The 7028-nt window shown below is 47.6% G+C and overlaps 1 pseudogene; it reads right to left on the bottom strand.

Annotated features, from left to right (window-relative positions):
• Window positions 1–4343: 4343 nt before the first annotated feature.
• LOC105290286 lies at window positions 4344–4579 on the bottom strand (annotated as a pseudogene).
• Window positions 4580–7028: the final 2449 nt, after the last annotated feature.

Genomic DNA, 7028 nt, shown 5'->3' with positions numbered 1-7028 from the left:
AATAGAAGGCTCAATATGCCCTGAGTTAAGTTGTTTATTAACCAGCTGCTGAGCGGTGGACAACTTCTACTGAGTTAGGGGCCATTGGTCTACCCAAATGGGATCATCTGACTTCCAAGAGATTTTTCCAGCAGTAACTTTACTAGAGGTAGCAGGAGCTACTAAGGCCCCAGTTATAAATTTTGATATCTGAGCCCAGCGCGATCATTTTTAGGTTGGCCTTGTAGTGGCTGCATATGACCCTCTGCCATATGGTTGTACCTTCCTTAGTCCACTAAGAGAGATATATCCTCGTCTAAACATCATATTGGAAACCTGAGCATTTGGACTAAAAATCATAACTTTTAGTTGTGATAAAACATCTTTTCCCTACAAATTAACAGGCAAACCAGGAAGAACATAAGGATGGAAAGAGCCTTGCTGACCATCAGAATCTGTCCATTGTAATATTTTTGAGCTTTGCAGAGTTCCCTGAGCCTGTCCTATGCCCTGTAGCTTGGTTAAAGCCAGGGCTGTCGGCCAATTGGAAGGCCAGTGCTTATTAGCAATAACCGACACATCAGCTCCAGTATATAAAAGACCAGAGAACATTTTCCCCTCTATCAATAAAGTCATCGTAGGTCTCTCTTGTTTTATTTGCTGAACCCAATAAGTATCCGAAGACCCAAATCGAGATTCTCCTCTTTCTTTAGAGGTTAACACTTTCCCTGTCTTTACATGGGGAATAAGCACGAATTGAGTAATTCTGTCAGTGGACAGTATTTGAACAATGGTTCTTGTGGTCTGAGCTATCGCCTTAATCTCTCCTGTATAATCTTCATCTATGACTCCTGGCAACACTTGAAATCCTTTCATAGTCAAGCTATTTCTACCTAATATAAGACCTGCAGTCCAGGAGGAATAGGACCCCACACCCCTGTAGGGATGGCTTGGAGCTCCATTTCAGGAGTTAATACATATCTGATGGTGGGACTGAGGTCCAGTCCTGCGCTTCCTGGTGTAGCACAGCAGAGTTGTTGAACGGTGGGCTTATCTGGTCCCCTGGAGACAGGATCGCAGATTGGAGCCCTCTCGGGGGTAACGGCTCCACATTAGGGGGAAGAAACACTGATGGGTTGGTAGCAAGAGCCCCCACTATTTGATGGGGCCGACCCCCGTGGCCCATTTCCCTGCAGCAGATTGCCCTAGGCGTCATGACGTGATTTACATTCATTAGCCCAATGCCTTCCTCGCTGATATCTAGGGCAAATTCCAGGCGCTCTAGGTTTGGCCACCTCACTACCCCAAGGGGTGGGATGACCTCCTTGCCCCTCAGTCAAGCTTCTGGTAGGACATTCCCTGGCAAAGCATCCAGCTCCGCCACAGCAAAAACAAGTTCCTCCACCTTTCCCTCCGTTGCCCTGAGGGCCCTTTTACTTCTTAAGGATTGACTTAACACAGCAGCCAATGCAGCTCCTTGCACGTAAGCTGGCCCAATATCAGCACATATTCTAATCAAGTCAGATAGCATACCCGTCTCCCTATGGGGTCTAAGTGCTGTTTGGCAGGGTTTACCGGCATTCTCATAAGCAAGCTGTTTTACTATTATTTCTCCTGCCTCAGTATCAGAGACCGTTCTAGACACTGCCTGTCCAAGACGAGAAACAAAGTCCTGGTATAAATTCATCAGGCCCCTGCCGCACGCCACTGAATTCCTCAGACTCGGCTCCTGATGGAGGCAAACTGCGCCAAGGCTTCACAGCACAAATGTTAATGTGTTGATTTGCCTGTGGCTGAAATATTATTTGTTGCATCAAATCTAGATCCTGTCCCTCTCCAGTTAACATTTCTACTGTAATAAGAACAGCATGAGCCACATCACGCCTGGCTTCCTGCTCACTGAGATCATGCCATTCACTTTTCCATAGCAGATCATCTCTCCTGATAAGCAAGCCTTGGCTATTGTTTTCCAGTCATAGGGAGGCAGAGTTTCGTATTGCGGTCCCTCAAGCAATGCCAAAGTAAAAGGAGCCATAGGACCATAGGTTGCGCAGGCCTGTTTTAAATCCCTCAGTGTCTTCAAAGGGACGGCCGGATGCTCTTGGACAATCGGCCCCTGATTGTTCTCTGTTATGGGAAAAACCTGAAAACCTCCCGTATCTTCCCCCCGCATCCCCTGCCTCTAGCTTTCCGGATTCCTTTTTGCACCAGGGAATACGACACTCCAGAATGGTGATTCTTAGATCCCAAGTTAGGGGGTTGGGGTAAATGAGCAGGAGGAGCGTCGTTTGGAAGTTTAGCTAGCGTGGCGTCTAACCCTGTCGCAGAGTCCTCCCCTTCGCTTTTGGACTTGTCCTCATCTGAAGATTCTGGATGATGATTATTTCCTGGCCTCTCTTTCTAATGCCTGCTCATACTCCGGAGGAAGGGGCTCCCTCCAACTAAGAGCAGTGGGCTCCGTCCCTGACCTTTTTAACGCCTCGTATCCCTCCACTGTGCGTTTTAACATCTGTGCCATCTCTCCTGGTGGGGAAGCAGCAGGGAGACGACTAGCTGAAGGAGTAGGGTCTAATGTGTCCCTTACTAAACCCCAAAAAGCAAAAGTGGGACTAGGAAAGTCCTTTGGCCCCTCAGCCGAAAAGCGGTCACGCAAGCGCACCTCCACCTTCTCCCAAGTCCCTGAATTTACCGTTCCTTCCTCTGGAAACCAAGGACAAGTTTCTTGAACAAAAACTAAAAATGGCTGAATCTGATCAGAACGCACACCGCATCCCCGAGCCTTAAGCATTGCTTTAAGCATTGGTACAAAAATATTGCGGTCCTTGGCCCCTTGCTGTCCCATGTTTTCCTCCCGACTGTACTAGTCTAATTTTTCAATTTTTCTGGTGCACCTTTCATAAACTTGCAGACTAGCTTCTAAACTCTCCCTCTGCCCGATGTGTACACTTACTCGAGGGAGTCTCCTCCCTTATCTGTTTTGCGTCTTCCCGTATTCAGGTCCCTGTTTGGGTGCCACCTGCTGTGTCCAGCGCAGCCTGTTTGATGCCTGAACAGTGGGAGCTGCCGAAAAGAAAGAGAGAGACAACGGTGGCATGAGGAGGACCACTGTCCACTGGTGATGAGCCATGGCGCAGTTTTGTTTTTGCAGGCTGCTTTTATACAAGAGCATACAGTTGCTGGCTAGGATCAGATCATCTTTGGCACAATCGCCCAACCCGCATTCTATTATGAACTTTTGCCATTCTGTCTGTTCGTGGCTGTAAGTGTACTTCCTCGCCTCGGAGAAACACTGCGTTGTTTCCCCGAACAGTTCGTACCTCCCGATTCTCAGGGGGGTTCGTTGAGGTGAGGCAACCCTCGGCTGGCCTCACGGATTGCAAGGACCTTGTCAGTTTGCAGTTCACTCTCCACGATCTTGTATTCTGCATCTGACTGGGTAGAAATGCCATCCTGATCGTTGGAATGGGGACATATGGGAAGATCACAAGGAAGCTGGGGATATAGAACCCTTAAATTGCCAATAGAAGAAGCCCTTTCACCTTTGTCTGACCCACCAAGCCATCATCAAACGGAGGCGGCATATAATGGACCAAGCAGGATTTGAAAGCACAAGGACATCCCATGAGTAGGGGCCCGAATGCCCGTGGCTGTACTGCCTTCTCTCTTCCAGCCCACGCACTTATGGTTTCGTGGGGAATTCCTTACGACCAGCTGAATGAAGGAGAAAAAAAACCCTCACGTCTGGTTTATAGATGATTTTGCAAGACATGCAGAGACCATCCAAAAGTGGTCAGCTGGAGAAACACTGCGGCTTCTTTCTGGGACATCCTGAAGGGTGGTAGTGAAGGGGAGTTCTCCCGAGGGGCAGAACTTTGAGCATTGCCCCTGGTTGTCACGTTGCTCAGAAAGGGAAGCGGGTACCTCAGTTCTCGGACGAGTGTTTTCTGGACGGCCTCTGGCTTCCGTCTCGCAGATCTCAGCCTCTACACGTCAAATTCGCTAGTCGATCTCAGAAGGAAAATCCTAGTTCCCCGATTCACAGCTTCAGGGGCGGAGAGGCAAAGGACTCTCACTTTTACTTCTGTGTACCATGCAGCTTCCATTTCCCATTTCTAGCAAAAAGAGGAAAGGATGCCTGGTCACTTTTTTTGTTTTCCCTCCCACTGATGATAATTCATTATAGTCTGTTGGCAGCAGATAGATATTAGACCAGAACTACGTCTTCATAGAAATGGGCAGTGATACGTAGCCATTAGATGGGGCACTGTGTGTACTTAATCATCACCACACTCTTTTAGTTTCTTGATAGTGCACTGTGCCGTCTGATTTCTTCCTGCAGATGCTCAGTCTCCTTAATGTGATGACTGATCTCTTCTTCGTGGTGTTTCTCCAAGGCTGCCAGTCGTTCCCGAGTTTGTGCTCAGAAGTATCGTTTCTCTTTGGCCTGCTCTCTTTTCCCGAAGGCCCCTCTGGCCTCCCGGACTGAGCCCACGTCGGAGTCGAGATCCCCTGACCGGTCGGAGCTGACGCTTTGGGCTTGCGTGGCCCTCACGCCCCACACAGCGAGGGGCATCCGCACCGCCAACGCAGTGACTGCCATGGTTGTCTGCCTGGTCGCTTTTCACATTTACTTCACTGAGGTCCAAATACCCGTGGCCACCGTAGCCTCCAAGATTTGTTGTTGCTATTGTTCGACTTCATTGAGGTATCAGGGTTCTATTGGAAAAACGGAACCAGTAGGATGGAGATATATAAATACATACACATATGTATAGAATCTTTAGATATATTTATAAACATGTATTTGTACATTGTGTATTTATATATAAGATAAAATCATATATTTGTACCTAATATGAATTATAAATATATACATTTACAAGATACATATATATATTTATAATAATATTTATGCACACGTTTCCAATAACAAAGTTATACACCTACTTCATATGATACAACTCTCGTGCCTACAACGGAAAATGAGCTAACCCTTCCTCCAGATGGGTTGAGTGATATTCATTCTTTACCTGGATCCCAGTAACCTGAATATATAATGTAAAGTTAATTATATATAATGTAAAGTTATTTACATTATATATATATAATGTATATAATGTAAAGTTAATTATCATGAATACATTTTATATTAGAAAATAAGAGAGGAAAGAAAACTTATTTGCTTGATGCATGTGTGTACAGACATATTCATAACAAAATAAGGAAGAGATACTCGTAACAGTTACTCTCCTCACTTCTACTTCTGGTCACATGGGCACAGCTGGTATTTATAGATAGCTTCTTCTGCTACCCATTCCATATTCCCGTTGCCCTCAGTAAGTGCCTTAGCTGATTGGTCATCATTCTTGGACTGATGGGGGATCCACACCTTCATCTCTAAAACCTGGACCAATAGCATTTCTGCAGGTCCTACTAAGAGACACCCTTAAGGACTCTCCTGCATTCCAGACATATTCTTTCCTATTTCCATTGTGTCGTGGCAGATCAATTTCCCTTTGGTAGTTACTGTCAGTCACTCCAGCCAGGACAATCACTCCCTTCTCTGCCTGTTGATTCAGAGACAAGGGGAACCCAAAGTGGCCAGGTGGCAGTCTTAGCTGCTAATTCGGTGGAATCATCGTTGTGTCTCCTGTTGGAAGCATTCTTCCCTTTGGAACCGAGACCTCTAGACCAGCAGAGCATAAGTTATGGGGATAGTAAGTAAAATTTTTGCTAATGAATCGCTAGGGGTGACGGTGAGTGGTGCTGCTCCCGCTTCTACCCCTTGATTCCTGGACCAGTGGCTCCTGGCCATGAGAGAAATAGCACCATATATTGGATGTTGATTTACAGCACATACAGCCTCCCAGAAGACGTCGCCCCAGCTCCACAAGCTATTGCTACCTGGCTGGCGCTGCAACTGAGTCATAAAAAAGGCCTTTCCACCGTTTTATTGTCAACTGCCTTAGGATGACAAGGAATATGGTAAACCCAGTGAATTCTATGAACACAGGCCCATTGCTGCACTTCTGATGCTGAGAAGCAATGCTGTGTGGAACACCATGACAGAGAATCAGGCATTCTTTAAGCCATCGAGGGTAGTTTTCACAGAAACATTGCGTGCCAGGAAAGCAAATCCGTATCCAGAGTAAGCGTTTATTCCAGTAAGAACAAAACACTGCTCCTTCCATGACAGAAGCCACCCAGTATATAAGCTGGCTGGTCACTCTGGGGCGTTGTCCCTATGGGGGGCTCAGCGTTGGTCTCTGCTGCTGGCACTCAGTGGTGGTTGCCACAAGGCCGGCCTTGGCGAGTGGAAGTCGGTGTTGCCAAGCCCGTGCATAGCCTCTATCCCTACCACCGTGGCCACTTTGTTCAGGAGCCCATCGGGCAATGAGAAGGGTGTCAGAGGAAGAGGCCGATTGGTGTCCTCACACTGGATCACCTCGTGCACTTGATTATTAAGACCCTCTTCCGCTAAGGTCACCCCTTGTTGCACATTTACATGGAACATTCCCCTACCTTTCCTCCTCTCTTACGAAATGTCGTTTGACATCTTTCCTGAGAAACTTTGGGCCGAAGCATGGTGTCTTGTATCTGGTTTGACCTATAAGGGTTACTTTCATGCTCACGTTCCTGAGTTCCAAGGACCCCTGGGATAGGCCTCTTAGAATCAGAAGGCACAGTCTTAGCCTGTGGAGGTTGGAGCCTGGGTTCCTGCTGGGGAAAGGATTGTGGTGAGTGAGAGATGCAGAGGATGGGGGTCGTGTGATTGATGCCAGAAGGGGTCACGGGCATGCAGGGCCTGGGCCTCTTTGCCTGGTCTCCTGGGCTCCTGGGCATAGTGGGTGAATCCAAGGGTTGGATTGGGGATGTGGGTTCAGAGGCCCAGTAGGGCCTAGCATGGGAGGACAGCTTAAAGCTGGATTCGGAGAATCTGGCATAGAAGTCACCTCCTCTGGGATGGTCCATTTCTGGGGCCCTCAAGGGTAGGGCTTTTGGGGGCAATGAACCAAGGAGGGAGTGGCATAAAGCTCTGGGGGTCTTAA

Source organism: Pteropus vampyrus, unplaced genomic scaffold, assembly GCF_000151845.1.
Source record: "Pteropus vampyrus isolate Shadow unplaced genomic scaffold, Pvam_2.0 Scaffold35, whole genome shotgun sequence".
In the NCBI taxonomy this organism is placed as follows: Eukaryota; Metazoa; Chordata; class Mammalia; order Chiroptera; family Pteropodidae; genus Pteropus; species Pteropus vampyrus.
Note: the sequence above shows the minus strand (reverse complement) of the source record. Positions and strands in the feature narration are given on the sequence as shown.